The 18,368-nt window shown below is 48.9% G+C and overlaps 1 protein-coding gene across 3 annotated transcripts in view; it reads left to right on the forward strand.

Moving 5' to 3' along the window:
- Nucleotides 1–18,368, forward strand: part of C16H10orf143 (chromosome 16 C10orf143 homolog) — a 107,872-nt gene that overhangs the window by 71,460 nt on the left and 18,044 nt on the right. The window lies entirely within an intron of this gene.

Here is an 18,368-nt window from a genome sequence, read left to right on the forward strand (position 1 = left end):
TTTTCTGTATATTATGATGTGTACTGTGCTCCGTGGAACACCGCAGCGTGCTTATTACAGTTTATTTCATAAGTCGATGCACCTTAAGAACAATTTATTCCAATATTAATACCTCTTAAGGGAGACATCATCAGCCTCACTAGAAAACAGTATTATGGTAAAGTCCTGGGGAAAACCGTGCAAAGCAAGGCAGCAAAATCAATAAAGAAGCAAAGGAACACTTGGCACATGCGATGAAGGACACGAAGGGCTGCCCTGCGATGTTGCTGAGTCTGCTCGGGGGCCGCACAGACCTGGCCCCTCCCACCCGGCCCCCTGATAGCAGCCCAGGGAGGCCAACGGCAGCCGGGGGCCTTGCCACGCGGCAGGACAGGCCCCACCTTCCCGGTGGCAGCCGCTGGTCTCAGTGGGGCCCGTGAGTGGTGGTAGGTCACGAGCCTCATGCAGCCCAGCCGGGCAGCCTGACCCGCTCCGGGGAGCTGGCAGACGGTCCTCTGCCAGGAAAGGGTCCCATCTGTGCTTCTCACACTGGAGGCTGGAGCCCGAGGCCCACTGCCCAGCTGTGTGGCCTCGGACGCCTCTCCAACCCTCTGTGCCTCGGTTTCCTCATCTGTAAAACTCAGATAACCCCCAGTGACCTGTTGTGAGGACTAAGTGGGTCATAGTGGAGAAGCAGTCAGAGCAGGGCCTGCACAGAACAAGCATCATGGGATAATGTGCCGCTGCTGCCAGCCTCATCACAGGACAAGTCATTTCATCTCCGGGCAAAAGAAGAAGAAGAACGATGATAATACCAGCAGTGTCACCAAGCAATTAAGTATGATGCTGGGCTGCGGGGCAAGCACATGGTCTAGAGGCTGCTGGGGGAGGCCGGCCCCGCCCTGTCTCGGCGCATGGAGCCACGCCCCACACTGAGGACCCCACTGCCTAACCTTCGGGCTCATTGGCCTAGAAAGAGGCGGGCCAGCTGCAGCCTCAGTGGAAGGGCTCATTTGGAAAATGGAAATGCATGTCCTAACCCCATTTGTCATGTTATCAGCGCTCATGACAGCCACATGGCACGATCCAAAGGAAAGATTTAGACCTAATGGGGAAAAATCAGTTAAAATTGACGTATCCATTAGAAGATTTTAGAACTGAAAGCATATTCTTCACAGAGTGTTAGGATGACTTCTTAGGTGATGCTAAATCAATATCTCATACTTGGGAGGAATTCATTATTTTGTTTTACGAGAACCGTCTGGTTCCTAAATTCTCTCCTGTTCTGCCTTTTCAAAAACACCCAGAAAAGCCCCAGATGAATCTTATAGACACCAGCCACAGTTCCAACTCGGAGCCCCTTCAGAAAGAGAAAAGATGAGAGGGAAGGTGCAGACGGTTTCAAACGGCTCCCTCCTCACCAAAGGGAGCCGACCTCTCCCAAACCCCGTCTGGGGCACGACGCCATCCCAGGACACAGCGCCTGGCTCCATGCCCACGCCTGCCCCTCCGAGTCTCAGATCCATTAAGGCTACAGCCTCCTGCCTTTTTGGTCCCTGCGCTGCTCTGGCTGTCGACAAGTGTAAGAGACTCAAAGTGGACACCAGAGTGGGGACGATTGCACCTACAGAGAGGAGGGTCCACCACTGCACCAGGTGGTGGAGGAACGGATGGGGGCGACAGCCTGTGCGGGGGGAGCAGCCCCCAGACCCATCAGCCTCCTAAGCCCGGCCCACCCAGAACTGTGCCCCGAACTCAGCAGCCGGGTGAGATTAACACCCTTGAGGGGAAAACAGAAAAGGTTTCCTTATACTTTTTCCCTCTGAAGTGATGCTTTCCTTCACATCCAAGAACACACCGTGTCACTGGAAAACATGAAACTGGGTATAAAATATAAGCCTTTGAATGAACCGTTTATTCTGATGAGTATGAACTTTCCTTGGGGAAGCAGTGAAGGGTGGGGGCTGAGAGTGTGGCTTCTGCATCCAGTTTGCCTTCGGACGTGTCCCGGCCTGGCCCTGCACAGGGCGGCCGGCTCACACCCTGTCCTCCACCTCTGCGGTGTGGACAGGGCTGGGCTTAGGGTCCCCGCCCCTCGTAGGTGCCACAGAGCACGTGGCAGAGCCTGGCTCTTGCTGTGCGGCAGTGAGCATCGGCCGTTGTTATTACCGTTGTTTTCCACCCGTGCGGCTGGTCAGCAGCCTGAGGTTTGCGGCCCTGGCTGCCGGGGCAGCGACATGCCAGTGTCCCTGGGCTGGCACTCCCTCCAGCCCCGAGACCCCACTCTGTGGCCTCAGCAAGGTGCCAGATGTCCGTGAACCTGGACACCCTCGCCAGGGGTGGGCACAGCCATACCCACCTGTCTCTGCTTCCCGTGGCCGCCTAACACGCCACCGCAAGCTTATTTTATCTCAACGTATTTTAGATCAACAGAAATGCGTTCTCTCACAGTCCTGCAGGCCAGAAGTTCAAAATCAAGGTGTCATGCGGGGCTGCGCTCCCTCTGCAGGCTCTGCGGGGTGGCTTCCCACTTCTTCCAGCCTGCCTGCTGCCGTGGTGCTTCTCTCCCGTCTCTGCGTCCATCCTCACACGGCCTCCCCTGTGCATCTGTACCAAACCTCCCTCTGTGTCCCTCTAGGAGGACACCTGATGGCATTTCGGGCCACCCAGATAACCCAGGATGAGCTACACCCCTCAAGAACCTTAACGGCATCTTTCGTCATAGAAAGTAATAGTCACTTGTCTGCCAGGCGAGGTCTCATCCACAGAAACTGTGATTAGAGCATCAGCGTGGGGCTCTCAGAGCGAGGAGGGGGTGAGATCCTGCCTGATTCCCGGTCAGCCACCACGGTGGCCGTTGTTCAGCCTGCATGAGACCTGCCTCCAGTCCGGGAGTGAAGCCATGGGGACATCGGTCCCCTCTCCCCGTCTGGCTCTGAGCCCCAGCTCTGCACTGGAGGGAGGGACAGGAGTCCCACTCCTGTCCCTGGGCCCCAATAGCCTGTGAGAGCTGCCACCACTGCCCTCTGAGGCTCCCAATGCCACCTGCCTGGCGCTCTCCCCCAGCCACCAAGCCTTCTGTCCTCGCGGGGCAGTGACCACAGCACAGCCTACGTGGTACCCCCAGCAACACCACCTGGGACCCAGCTTTGCATGATGGGAGAGCCCTCAAGCCCTCACCAGCCAGACGACTGTCTGCCTCCTGCCCTGAGATGCCTGGAACATCTGCGGTGCCCCTTCTCCCATCAATTCTGGGAGCTCCTGGCAACCCACCAATAAACGGCCTCTGTCAGCTTGCCTGCCAGAGTCAGTCTGGCAACCAAACCTCCACCTGGGAGCAGTGCTGAGACCACGACACCTTTCGTGCTTGAGTTAAAGTAGATTTATCTTTTTTTTTTCAACCTGAAGAGCCCCATCTAAACTACCTGCTGCGTGCTGGGACCTGCATCTCGCGGGTGCCACTCTGTGCCCCGTGCGGCTGTGCAGTTGAGGAGACAGACACATCAAACCGACAGCGACACGGCGACAGACACATCAAACCGGCAACGACACGGCCTTACCCTGGAGCAGCGCCAGGGCCCCCATGGCACTGGGAGTCTGCGGCAGGCTGAGTGCGCTCACCAGATCCCGTGAGGGCTGGGCGCTGAGACACCGGGAGGTGCAGCCGCTGCCCGGGAGAGAATGTCACAGGTCAGAGTGTGGGTCTCCCTCTTCTAGGCCTGTCTCCGCCCTCTGGTCCCCACTCACCCCACAAGTCTCCTGACAAAGCAGGACCCACGGGTCTCCTGAATGTGCCCTGCCTCCCCTTGGCTGGACTTAAGGGCTAAACATGCCAGGCTGATGTTTTCCTCCAAACTCCACAGCAGGGACAGAGCAGAGCACGGGGTCCAGACCCCCGCGCAGCCACGCGCACACCTGTGCCACATGGAGTGGGAGGCCGACCGCGCGATGGCAGACGGGCGGAGGCTCCACGCGGGTCTGGCTCCAAGCAGGCCCCCTCCCGACGGCAGAGCAGACTTGTCCTGCTCGAGGATGCTGTCCCGCTGTTCCTCCACGGTACCCCTCTGGCTAGCGTCTGCACGCTTTTCTCGAAGCCCATGTCAAGGGCGAGCTCGTGGAAATAAAGCTTCGTTCGTAAGGATCCAACAGCCAGTCTAGACGCAAGCCACCTCTGGAACTAAAAGTCTGTTTTGTCAAAAGTGAACAATGCAGGATACATGTGCAGTGATAGTAACTTCCGCCCCAGCCACGTGCATCTTATCTAAGACACCAGCCGAGACCCGCACGTCACGATGACCACGGCGAGCCGGCTGGGTGAGCTCTCACCAGCTGCGGGCCTGCGTCCAAGTTATCTGCCCCAAGAAAGCAGGATGGCCCGTCTAATCCATCTTTTAATTATCCTTCTGAGGATGTGGTTTATAACCAGAACCTTTCAACAAGAAAGGGATTGATGTGGAACCCAGTTCAGTTTTACCATAAATGGCTGCAACGCCATCCAGAAACAGGGAAGAGTCGGCCGAGGTCACTTAGGAGAATGTACGTGCGTTTTCCCAGAAGTTCACGAGCACTTGCTGGGCTTCTGAGGACTGCGCTCTCCCAGCCAGACGGGCACACGGAGGGCGTTCGGCACAGCAAAGCCCACGTGGACTCGGCCTTCTTAAAAAGCAGGAGGAGGATGTTGGTGAATCTGCAGGACATTGGACTGGCAGACATGGGCTGTGGGCCTCCTTTTCTCCCCAGTAGCAAAAGTAACTGCTTATTGCAAAACTTCCTACAATTCGGAAATGAAACAGAGACACAGTTCAAAGGTCAGAGCAAAAAGCTCCCATCCTCTTCCTGCCCTAGTCCCATCCCCGGAGCAAATGCCATTGGCAGGTCTTGGCTGTGTAAGTACAGATACACACATTTCTTTTTCAAAACTAGTTCATTGAGATACAAGTCACATAACATACACCTCATCCAGTTGAAGTGTGTATTCACAGATAAGTGCGCCCATCACCACAGTCATCACCTCAGAAAGCAGCTGAACACCCGCGAGCCCTGCGCGGCCTGTTTTCTGTCTACTTTCTGTCTCCATAGATTTCCCTGCTCTGCACGTTTCATGTAAATGGAATCACACAATGCACGGTCTTTTGTGTCTGGCTTCTTTCACTCAGTATAATGTCTTCAAGGTTCATCTGTGGTGAAGAGTGTGTTAGTATTTTATTCCTCATCATGGCTGAATAATATCCCATTGTACGGATATATCACATTTTGTTAGTGCATTTGTGACTGTGCAAATGTCCACATTTGTTCCTGCCGCCCACGGACTCCATGCCCTCCAGCACGCTTGGGGATCCCACTGTTTCTCCTGGCTGTGTGGCGTTCCCCCTGGGTACTCACCGTCATGTCTTTGAAGTCGAGGTCCCAGCCGGTGGCCTATGTGCCACGTTTGGCCCACCAGTGTGTCTCCCCCTGCCTGCTCGGCGATCAGCTGGCTTTTTTGGATAAGTAAGGGAGGCAGCCCCTCTGCGTGCCCTCACCACGTGGCGCTGGGCTCTGAACGGGTTGCAATCTTGACTTAAGTTCTCCTTTCCCGATAGATGTTCAGGTTGTTTGTTAGGATAAGCTAAGTAATAACAAAGGACTCCCCAACCATAGTGGATTAAAATAACCCGAGTTATCTCTGGCTCACGCTCGGGTCCAGGTGCCCCAGACCCTTGAGAGGGTCCCAGGCTGGTCCATCTCCTTCTAAACTGGCTGCTCAGCCACGCAGAAGGGGAAGCAAATGCTGACTGATGCTAGAACTTGGCCCTTAAAACGTTTCTAGGAAGTGACACGTGACTTACCCTCGGGGGCCATGGCAAATGTCAAAGGGACGTGCCCACATCTGAGCCTGGAAGGTTGGCCAAGTGGTGCCCGGGACTCCTCAGGTACCAGCTGGGCCGAGGTGACGTCCGGCTTGGGCATGCTTGGTGGCTCTGGTTAGGCACAGCCAGGTTCCTTTTATTTTTCCTTCCTCCCTCCCTCCTTCCCTCCCTCCCTCCCTCCTTCCCTCCCTCCCTTCCTTCCTTCCTTCCTTCCTTCCTTCCCTTTCCTCTTTCTTCCTTCCTTCCTTCCTTCCCTTTCCTCTTTCTTTCTTTCTTTCTTTCTTTCTTTTCTCTCTTTCTCTCTCTCTCTCTCTTTCTCTCTCTCTCTCTCTTTCCCTCCCTCCCTCCCTCCCTCTCTCTTTTCTTCTTTCCTTCCTTGTTTTTTTAGTTGAAGTATAGCTGCTATACAATATTATCTAACTTACAGGTGTACAATACAGTTATTCATAATTTTTAAAGGTTATACTCCATTTATAGTTTTTTTTTAACATATTGGCTATATTCCTCATGTTGTACAATATACCCTTGGAGTTTATTTTGTACTTCACAGTTTGTACCTCTTCCTCCCCGACCCCTTTATTGCCCCACCCCCACTGGTAACCACTAGTTTGTTCTCTAGACCTGTGAGTCTGCTTTTTTTCTGTTATATTCACTAGTTTGTTGTATTTTTTAGCCCGTTCTTACCAGAGCTGAGAAGGAATGCATCACTTTCCAAATATGGTATCAACTTCCTATATGGCCTTTAAAAAATAATTATTTTGTTGAAGTATAGTTGATTTACAATGTTGTGTTATCTTCTACTGTACAGCAAAGTGATTCAGTTTGACATGTGTATACACTCTTTTTCATATTCTTTTCCATTATGGTTTATCATAGGATACTGAATATAGTTCCCTGTGCTCTACAGTAGGACCTTGTTGTTTATCCATCCTATGTACACTAGTTTGCATCTGCTAATCCCAAACTCCCAGTCCATCCCTCCCCCACCCCTATCCCCTTAGCAACTACAAGTCTGTTCTTTATGCTGTGAATCTGTTGTGTTTTGTAGATGAGTTCACTTGTGTCATATTTTAGATTCCACATATAAGTGATATCATATGATATTTGTCTTTGTCTGACTTACTTCACTTAGTATGGTAATCTCTAGGTCCATTCTTTAGGTCCATTCATGTTGCTGCAAATGGCATTATTTCATTCTTTTTTTTGCCAAGTAGTATTCCGTTGTGTATATGCACCACATCTTCTTTATCCATTCATCTGTCAGTGGACATTTAGGTTGTTTCCATGTCTTGACTATTGTGAACAGTGCTGCCATGAACATAGCAGTGCATTTATTTCTTTGAATTAATGTTTTGTCTGGATATACGCCCAGGATTGGGACTGCTGGATCATACGGCAACTTTTTTTTTTTGTAAACTTTGCTATTTTTATTACTCTTAACAAACAGATATCACATGTTAGCCTCCTCCTTTCCTAGACATGCATATATATCAGCACGCCTCTTCGTATGACATACTACCCATCCCTTCCTTTCCGTTTGGACTGTGCCTTTTTTTGTTTTATTTTTAACGTCATTATTGGAGTATAATTGCTTTACAATGTTGTGTTAGTTTCTGCTTTATAGCAAAGTGAATCAGCTATATGTATACATATATCCCCATATCCTGTGTCTCCCTCCCACCCTCCCTATCCCACCCCTCTAGGTGGTCACAAAGCACCGAGCTGATCTCCCTGTGCTATGCGGCTGCTTCCCACTAGCTATCTATTTTACATTTGATAGTGTGTGTATGTCCACGCCACTCTCTCACTTCATCCCAGCCTACCCTTCCCCTTCCCCGTGTCCTCAAGTCCATTCTGTATGTCTGCATCTTTATTCCTGTCCTGCCTCTAGGTTCTTCAGAACCTTTTTTTTTTTTTTAGATTCCGTATATATGTGTTAGCATGAGGTATTTGTTTTTCTCTTTCTGACTTACTTCACTCTGTATGACAGACTCTAGGTCCATCCACTTCACTACAAATAACTCACTTTCATTTCTTTTTATGGCTGAGTAATATTCCATTGTATATATGTGCCACGTCTTCTTTATCCATTCATCTGTCGATGGACACTTAGGTTGCTTCCATGTCCTGGCTATTGTAAACAGAGCTGCAATGAACATTTTGGTACATGACTCTTTTTGAATTATGGTTTTCTCAGAGTATATGCCCAGTAGTGGGATTGTTTGGTCATATGGTAGTTCTATTTTTAGTTTTTAAGGAACCTCCTTACTGTTTTCCATAGTGGCTGTATCAATTTACATTCCCACCAACAGTGCATGAGGGTTCCCTTTTCTCCACACCCTCTCCAGCATTAATTTTTGCAGATTTTCTGATGATGGCCATTCTGACTGTTGTGAGGTGATACCTCATTGTAGTTTTTTTTTTTTTTAAAGAACAGATTTATTTATTTATTTTTGCTGTGTTGGGTCTTCGTTTCTGTGCGAGGGCTTTCTCCAGTGTGGCAAGCGGGGGCCACTCTTCATCACGGTGCATGGGCCTCTCACTATCGCGGCCTCTCTTGTTGCAGAGCACAGGCTCCAGATGCACAGGCTCAGTAGTTGTGGCTCACGGGCCTAGTTGCTCCACGGCATGTGGGATCCTCCCAGACCAGGGCTCGAACCTGTGTCCCCTGCATTAGCAGGCAGATTCTCAACCACTGCGCCACCAGGGAAGCCCCTCATTGTAGTTTTGATTTGCATTTCTCTAATGATTAGTGCTGTTGAGTATCTTTTCATGTGTTTGTTGGCAGTCTGTATATCTTCTTTGGAGAAATGTCTGTTTAGGTCTTCTGCCCATTTTGGGATTGGGTTGTTTGTTTTTTTGATATTGAGCTTCATGAGCTGCTTGTAAATTTTGGAGATTAATCCTTTGTCAATTGCTTCATTTGTAAATATTTTCTCCCATTCTGCAGGTTGCCTTTTCGTCTTGTTTATGTTTTCCTTTGCTGTTCAAAAGCTCTTAAGTTTCATTAGGTCCCATTTGTTTATTTTTGTTTTTATTTCCATTTCTCTAGGAGGTGGGTCAAAAAGGATCTTGCTATGATTTACGTCATAGAGTGTTCTGCCTATGTTTTCCTCTAAGAGTTTTATAGTGTCTGGCCTTACAGTTAGGTCTTTAATCCATTTTGAGCTTATTTTTGTGTATGGTGTTAGGGAGTGTTCTAATTTCATTCTTTTACCAGTAGCTGTCCAGTTTTCCCAGCACACTTATTTAAGAGGCTGTCTTTTCTCCATTGTATATTCTTGCCTCCTTTATCAAAAATAAGGTGACCACATGTGGGTGGGTTTATCTCTGGGCTTTCTGTCCTGTTCCATTGATCTATCTTTCTGTTTTTGTGCCAGTACCATACTGTCTTGATTACTGTAACTTTGTAATATAGTCTGAAGTCCAGGAACCTGATTCCTCCAGCTCTGTTTTTCTTTCTCAAGATTGCTTTGGTTATTCGGGGTCTTTGTGTTTCCATACAAATTGTGAAATTTTTTGTTCTAGTTCTGTGAAAAATGCCTTTGGTAGTTTGATAGGGATTGCATTGAATCTGTAGATTGCTTTGGGTACTATAGTCATTTTCACAATGTTGATTCTTCATATGGCAACTATTTTTAGTTTTTTGAGGAAACTCCATACTGTTTTCGATAGTGGCTGCACCAATTTACTTTCCCACTAAAAATGTAGGCGGGTTCCCTTTTCTCCACACCCTCTCCAGCATTTGTTATTTGTAGATTTTTAAATGATGGCCATTCTGACTGGTGTGAGGTGGTACCTTGGTGTAGTTTTGATTTGCATTTCTCTAATAATTAGTGATGTTGAGCATCTTTTCTTGTGCCTGTTGTCCATCTGTAGGTCTTCTTTGGCAAATTGTCTGTTTAGGTCTTCTGTCCATTTTTTGCATGGGTTTTTTGTTTTTGTTGTTGTTGAGTCTTATGAGCTGTTTACAGTAAGTCCCTTACACGAAACTTCAAGTTGCGAACTTTGAAAGATGCCAACGTGTGTGAGGTTATGGCCTTCACCATGAATGGGGTTTGGAAGAACCTTTTTTCACAGTTTGTTCATGATTTTCGTGGATTTGAGAGGTAGATGAGGAGTCCAAAGAGGTCTTCAGCAACTTAGTGGCCCTCAGCAAGAAGCTAGAGCTAGATCTGCAAGAGGACGACTTCATTGAACTCCTTGCTGTACAACACGAGGAGCTTACTAATGAAGACCTGATGGAACTGGAGGCACAGAGAAAGGATGAAGAAGGACAAGAGAAAGAAAAAGTAACTGAAGAACCAGAGAGATTCATGACACAGGAAATGGTAAGGGGATTTCCTTTATTTGGGAGGCACTGTTAGTTTTTGAGGCACAGACCCGAAGGAAGAACAGTAGATGAAGGTTGCAGCAGCCGTTCAGAATGCAATCCAGCGCTACGGTGTCATCTATGACGAGAACAAAGAGGTACTACCCAGACATCACTGGATTGTTTTTTCAAGAGGGTAGATAGAATTGAATCCAGCAAGGAACCAGAACCTGTGCCACCAACGTCAGGTGTGAGTGAAACTGCAGCTCGCCCTCCGTCTCCTATCGCTGACGACCCTTCAGCTCTACCGTCTCCCACCTCCTCTCCTTCCTCCAGTCAGTAACTCTTCTTGCCTGTTCACTCAATGCCAGCCCCTGTATGCCACCTGTTGTACTGCACTACTGTACTTTTCAAGGGACTGTACTGTAAGATTAAAAATGTTTTATTTGTTGTGTTTGTTTATATCTTATGTGTTATCTGTGTGAAAATTATTATAAACCTATTACAGTACAGTACTATATAGCCGATTGTGTTAGTTGGGTACCTAGGCTAACTTTGTTGCACTTATGAACAAATTGGACTCACAAACGTGCTATTGGAATGGAACTCGTTTGTATGTAGGGGACTTAGTGTATATTTTTTGGAAATTAAACCCTTGTCAGTCACATCATTTACAAATATTTTCTCCCAGTCTATACAGCCTATTTTTTTTTTTTGCGGTACGCGGGCCTCTCACTGTTGTGGCCCCTCCTGTTGCGGAGCACAGGCTCCGGACGCGCAGGCTCAGGGGCCATGGCTCACGGGCCCAGCCGCTCTGTATATGGCCTATTTTTAAAGAAAGGAAGAAACGGGACCTACGGTTTTAAGATAACACTGAGTGCTTAAACATCATTCTGTCTGCTGTGCTTGTCCTACTTTCATGGGTCAGGCTCACCTGGGAAGCCCTCCGTCCTTTGAGGACCTGCCTGCCACTTACCAGGTGGTCACCTGGAGCCACATCTGTTTCACCTGATGCACCTTCCAGGCCACAGTTGGCTGCATGGGTGAGGGGAGCAATGAAAGTGACCCAAACTACCCCTTGGATTCTTCTCCCATCTTCCTTTTTGGAATAGAGCCCTGTCAGTTCCAGCTGACACAGTAGCATTGGTGGACCAGAGATGGAGGCCCAGCTTGGGAGTCAGTCCGCTAGGCCGGGCGCCCTTGTCCAGCCTGAGACTGTCAGCCCAACGTTAATTCTTACACTGTTAAGAATTACACTTAGGGGGCTTCCCTGGTGGCGCAGTGGTTGAGAATCTGCCTGCTGATGCAGGGGACACGGGTTCATGCCCCGGTCTAGGAGGATCCCACATGCCGCGGAGCGGCTGGGCCCGTGAGCCATGGCCGCTGAGCCTGCATGTCCGGAGCCTGTGCTCCACAATGGGAGAGGCCACAACAGCGAGAGGCCCGCGTACCGCAAAAAAAAAAAAAAAGAATTACACTTAGTTTCCCAGGACATGTGACCAGGTACCACAGGCTGGCGGCTTAAAATGATAGACATTTATCATCTCACAATTCAGGAGGCCGGAGTCCAAAATCAAGGTGTGGGCAGGGCCAGGCTCCCTCTGGAGGTTCTAGGAGAGCATCCTTCCTGCCTTCCTCCTAGTTGCTGGTGGTTCGAGGTGGTCCCTGGGCTTCCTCCATCACTCCCATCTCTGCCTCTCTCCTCACCCAGCCTCCTTTCTCCCTTTGTGTGTGTCCCGGCGTCTTTGACACCTGTCATTGATGGATATACATCTTTGCACACTTAGCCAATTATTTCCTTAGTCTCAGTTCCTAGAAGTAAAACTGCTGGACTTTTGGCCACATCCTCCAATTGGCCCACAGAAGATGGTGCCTCTGGCTGCAGGGCCCAGGGGGCAGGCTCCCCCTACCTCCCACCCGCATCATTACTGGCTCTCCCTGCTCCCTGCTCCCCTCCTTCCCTTTCTCTTCCTCCTCCTCCATTTTCAATTTTGCCAGGCTGAGGGGTAAAGAAGTTAATTTGCTGTTTTATTTGACAATTTTTCATTTCTCCTTTGGTGAGATGCTTTATATCCTTTATCCTTTTTTTCTATTGAGATATTTAGGAATTTTTCTTGTTAATTTGAGAAAGTTTCTCTTTATTAAGGATGTCAACCCTTCTGTCCTCCATATCTGTTGTAGATATTTTTCCCAGGTTGAGGCAAACTTTCTTCAGGTGAGAAATTCTGGGAGAGGTGTGTGGCACGAATCCTCGTATGGGGACATGAGGTGACATAATGGACATGAATGTCTTTCATTGCAGTTTCCAAACCCTACAGATGTGCTCTTCGATGGCTACTTTTTTTAATATAGATATATATAAAGTCCAAGGGGATAAGACTAAATCATAAACAAGTGAAGACATTTTTACAGGAAACAAGGACATTGATGTCTGTGTCCATGGCTTTTCCCCCACATTTTTAAAATTATAAAAGTATTACACACAAAATAAAAATATTAAAGCAGTGTAGACTGATATGAAATGAAAAAGAAACATTTCCCACCCCATTCCCCCTCTAAGGAGAGAACCATTTTAACCGTTATGTTTTCAGATCTTGTTACCGCCATAATTCTAAATAAAATGCTTCCACTCTGTCCCTGCATTTGTCCATTTTAAGCAATTTCTATCTGACTTCTCAGTATGAAAGAGAAGCTTAAGTCATTTCAACTTCATCCATTCCCCGCTTAATTTTGGTATATTGTTTTTAGCCCTTCCGTGTTTTCATGAATAGTTTAGAATCCCATGTATGGACCTCCGCTTCCGCGACCAGCCTTGGACACACTCTCCTGTCTCCCTTCTGTGTCAGGGGAAGAAGTGGGGAATCCTCTCTCTGCACTGTTCCCCCCAACTGTGTCAGTGATGCCCTGTCATTTGCATTGGAGTATAATTGCTTTGCAATGTTGTGTTACTTTCTGCTGTATAACAAAGTGAATCAGCTATATGTGTACATATATCCCCATATCCCCTCCCTCTTGCGTCTCCCTCCCACCCTCCCTATCCCACCCCTCTAGGTGGTCACAAAGCACTGAGCTGATCTCCCTGTGCTATGCGGCTGCTTCCCACTGGCTAGCTATTTTGGTAGTGTCTATATATCCATGCCACTCTCTCACTTCGTCCCAGCGTACCCTTCCCCCTCCCTGTGTCCTCAAGTCCATTCTTTATGTCTGTGTCTTTATTCCTGTCCTGCCTCTAGGTTCTTCAGAACCTTTTTTTTTTTTTTTTTTTAGATTCCATATATATCTGTTAGCATGTGGTATTTGTTTTTCTCTTTCTGACTTACTTCATGCTACCTGACAGACTCTAGGTCCATCTACCTCGCTACAAATAGCTCAATATCGTTTCTTTTTATGGCTGAGTAATATTCCATCGTATATATGTGCCACATCTTCTTTATCCATTCATCCGATGATGGACACTTAGGTTGCTTCTGTGTCCTGGCTATTGTAAATAGAGCTGCAATGAACATTGTGGTACATGACTCTTCTTGAATTATGGTTTTCTCAGGGTATATGCCCAGTAGTGGGATTGCTGGGTCATATGGTAGTTCTATTTTTAGCTTTTTAAGGAACCTTCATACTGTTCTCCATAGTGGTTATATTAATTTACTTTCCCACCAACAGTGCAAGAGGGTATCAGGTGGTGATGAGAGCTGTGGAGAAAACTAAAGCTGGGAGAAGAGGGAGGGAGGTGAGGGGTTGCAATTTAACAAACGGCTAGGGGAGAATTTATAACACTTACTCGGTCCTCAATCTGTTAACTGTGTTTCCCCTATAATTGCCACTATGTTGAGTCTATAATTCTAAAGCTAGTAAAAATACATTATGATTTTATAAATATTATTCCTTTCCTATACCACTGAGCCTGGCTTCTGGCAAGGGGATGATCCAGGTCTCATGTTGAAATGGATGTATAATTTTTACATTCTATCAATTGCTCCAAATCGCATCAGGATGCCTCATCTGGGCCCATGACACTCATCTGTAACTCTTTATCCTGGCATTGCTAACGGCCTTTCTTTTTCCATATTGATGGAACAAGCATGCTTCCGCATCAGGAAGGCCAGCCAGCTTCCCTTCTGGAGCGCTAGTTTTTGTACTGGCTGTTATCTAGGCTCTCAGACTAGAATTTACTTTCATGTTTCACTCTTGGGTTAATGCAACTGTTTTCTTGGATTCCATTTCTTTCTTTTTCTTGAGTTCCTTTTGGCGTTGTTGGCGTTGTTGGAGTACAGCCTCAAGAAAATTTTCTCAGAAAGGGCACGAAAGGAGAATTAACAGATTACTTCCCCCAAATTTGCATATCTGGAAATTCAAATGTAATTGATGGTTCGGCTGAGGATAGATTCTGAGTTCAAAATACCCACCTCCTGACTTTAAAGGTTGAGTTCATTGTTTTCTGGGACCCACTGGGACTGATGAGAAGCCTGTTGCTGATTGGATCCTCATTCCTCTGTGGTTAACCTCTCCTTTCCCTCTCTAAATACTCCAGAGATCTGGCCTTAATCCTTGATATCCTGAAATTCCTCAAGGCTGGTACGGAGTCTAAGTCTCCTTTCGGGTAGAGGAATCAGCATCTCACAGGGGTTGGGTGCCCCTGAAACATGAGTGCAGCTGCTGTGGCTACCGCACTGTGAGAGGGTCTGTGCAGTGGGAACAAAGTCATACTAAGGTGTGAGTGGCTGGTAGGTCAGCTGCTCCCAGGAGGGGTGAGGAGGAGGTATTTATTTTTCATTTATTTATTATTTAAAAAATTTTTATTTTACATTGAAATACAGTTGATTAACAATGTGTTAGTTTCAGGTGTACAGCAAAGTGATTCAGTTATACATATACATGTATCTATTCTTTTTTAAGTTCTTTTCCCATTTAGGTTATTACAGAATATTGAGCAGAGTTCCCTGTGCTATACATATATATCCTTTTCAGTTACCTATTTCAAATATAGTAGTGTGTATATGTCAATCCCAACCTCCCAGTCTATCCCTCTCCTCCACCCTTCCCCCCTGGAAACCATAAATTTGTTCTCTAAGTCTGCATGTCTGTTTCTGTTTTACAAATAATTTCATTTGTTTTTTTTTTTTAGATTCCATATATAAGCGATATCATATGATATCTGTCTTTCTCTGTCTGACTTACTTCACTTGGTATGATAATCTCCAGGTCCATCCATGTTGCTGCAAATGGCATTCTTTCATTCTTTTTTTATGTCTGAGTAATATTCCATTGTATATATGTACCACCATCCTAAATGTTGATGGACATTTAGGTTGCCTCCATGTCTTGGCTATTGTAAACAGTGCTGCAATGAAATTGGGGTGCATGTATTTTTTCGAATTATGGTTTTCTCCATATATATGCCCAGGAGTGTGATTGCTGGATCAATGGTAGCTCCACTTTTAGTTTTTTAAGGAACCTCCATACTGTTCTCCGTAGTGGCTGCACCAATTTACATTCCCACCAACAGTGTAGGAGGGCTCCCTTTTCTGCACACCCTCTCCCGTGGGCACGGAGCTCCCAGTCTGCGGCGGGCTGCTGGGCGTCGGCTACCAGCACAGCTCTCTCTCCGGAACAGCTCAGAGGGGCCTTCCACTGACCCCAGCCTGGCTGAAGGGCAGACAGAGGAAGTTCCCGCACACTTGGTGGACGGCCAGGCCCTGTCTTTGCGGGCAGCTGTACCCACTGGCTCGGGAGTGCCTGCCGCAGGTGTCTGGAGGCCAGCCCTGGCCTCGGAACCCAACCTGGGGAAGAGAGCCCCAGCCCACTGCTGGCAGAGCCTGGCACGCCCGGCAGGACGGCCTGGGCAGCTGGCCTCCGCTCCTGCACCGGCGTCTTCTCCACCGAGGACAGACATGCCACCTTGCAGCCAGGGGGTCTCGGCCCAGATCTGTTGCCCCCACTTCTTGAGGAAAGCTGGTCCTTTCCCCCACTGTGCTTAGGTGAAGGCGGCCTCTCTGCTCAGGGTCACAGGGAGAGGCTGGGCCCCTGGCAGGGGGGGACCCAGACCCACCTTGGGGACAAACACCTAGGCTCATGGTTTCTGGGACAACGGCTGTAACCGCCACTTCTCCACAGGCTGGGGGCAGTGTGCTGCGTGGGTGCATGTTCGTGGGTGTCTTGGGCAGCTGTTTGGTCTGAATGGAATGAGCTTCCCCGGTATCCTCCCAAGACCTCTGTGAGCTGCACTGGGGCCAGCGCCCGCCTGGGGGCCGCGGGGCCTGGGCTGAGTCTCCTAAGCTGAGGGCGGTCAGGAGGGGGGACGGGGCACGGCCCTCATGGGTCAGGGTTGCAGTCCATGCCCTGGAATAGCCCTCAGCCGTCAAAGGGAGGGGACACCTATCCTGTCACCTCGAAAGCGTGATGCATAGGGAAAGGAGCCAGACACCATCGGCCACGTCTCGTGTGGTCTCGTTTGTATGAAGTGCCCAGAGCAGGCAGGTCCACAGACGCAGAAAGCAGATCGGCGAGGACTAGGGCCTGGCGGGAGCTGGGTAAACTGAGGCACGGTGCATGTTTCCAAGGGTCTATGTGAACAAACATCGATGTGAAACTGGAGGCCCGCCCGACAGGAGCGGGGAGGGGTTTTTATAGAGAAGACTCGGAGAGCAGGCAGATCCACGGACGCAGAAAGCAGATTGGCAAGGACTAGGGCCTGGCGGGAGCTGGGTAAACTGAGGCACGGTACATGTTTTCAAGGGTCTATGTGAACAAACATCAATGTGAAACTGGAGGTGATTGGAGCCCCCCCAGGCCCGCCCGACAGGAGCGGGGAGGGCTTTTTATAGAGGAGACTCGGAGAGCAGGAAAATTTGGCCACAGCTTAAGCAGCTGCCGTATTTGGGGAGACCCCACAGCTGTTTGTGTTCGGTGTCTTCAGGTCTCATCTTCCCAGATTCGAGCGCAGTGACTTGACTTAGGCGTCCGCTGGCTTCTGTGGCTACCTGGCATCAGAGCCACTGTCTGACGACCTCCTTGTTTAATTACTGTCACAGGCGACTGGGAAGCAATGCTTAATGGGTGCAGGGTTTCCTCTGGGGGCTTGAAAATTCTGTAGAACTGGATAGAGCACAACTCTGAATGTACTAACATGCACTAAATGCTACTGAACTGGGTGCTTTAAATGGCTAAAGTGGTTAATTTTATGTTACCTGGGTTTTATCTCAATTTATAAAGAAGCCCAATAGTCTAGCTGTGGGCTTGGGGACAGGTCTCAGGGCCACAGGGACCTGGCCTCAGGGTTGCTGGACACTGGGGTGTGAGGGTGAAGGAGGGGCAGTGGTCTGCAGAGAGGGCCAAGGTGGCCAGCACACCTGGGTCCTGCAGCCTTGGGGGCAGCCAGTGTCCAGGCCTGCAGGCCACCTGGAAGCCTGAGCTCATCACCAAAGCAGTGGCCTGAGCTCCTTGTGAGGGCCCAGGGGCCAGCTGCAGGGTCCCTGGACACATGCCCCAAGAGGGCGCACTGCAGGGCACTGCCCAGGCCGAGGAGGGTGCAGACCCTGGGAGCCTCATCCCTCCTGCTGGGACAGACCTGCACCTCGGTCGGAAGGAAAGACAGGCCTAGGGTGGATGTGTCAGAGGCTTAAACCAGGTGGCCAGCCCTTCCCACCCTGGGCTGAGCTAGTGAGGAAGCTGCTCCTGGTTTGAACCAAAAGTGCTTCAGGCCAGTTAACTGCATTCCTAGAAACCTAGCTCACGGAAACCAGCAGAGATGCAGTCAGCGACTCATACACAAAGAGCTCCTGGAGCTTTGCGTGTGGTGCAGATAAGTACAGAGTCTGTGCATCCACTGGTACGGGTCAGGGCAAGTCCATGTAACACAGCATTGGATCAACATCAAAATACTGATATGTTAATTACCAAAGTGCCCACAAAACGTTAAATGGAAAAGCCAGTCATGGATATTATTGAGTGCCTACTACATGCCATGCAACGTATTAGACTGGGGACAACCATGGTGGCCAAGACACAGAGTCACCGCCAGCCGGGTGTGGGACATGGTCCAGTGGAGAAGATAGGCGAACTCTAAACGGAGAGAAAGGCCTGAGCTGTAACAGCCTGGCAGGCCGTCATCTGCAAGAGGCTGTTTTTCGGTGCTTTAAAATCATAGAAGGAGAAGCAGGCCTGAGATGAGGATGGAGGTGTTAGACTTGGTGTTAGGTGCAGGTGACACCTAACACCTTGTCCCAGGTGAC

The sequence above is a fragment of the Globicephala melas genome, chromosome 16, assembly GCF_963455315.2.
Source record: "Globicephala melas chromosome 16, mGloMel1.2, whole genome shotgun sequence".
Lineage (NCBI taxonomy): Eukaryota > Metazoa > Chordata > Mammalia > Artiodactyla > Delphinidae > Globicephala > Globicephala melas.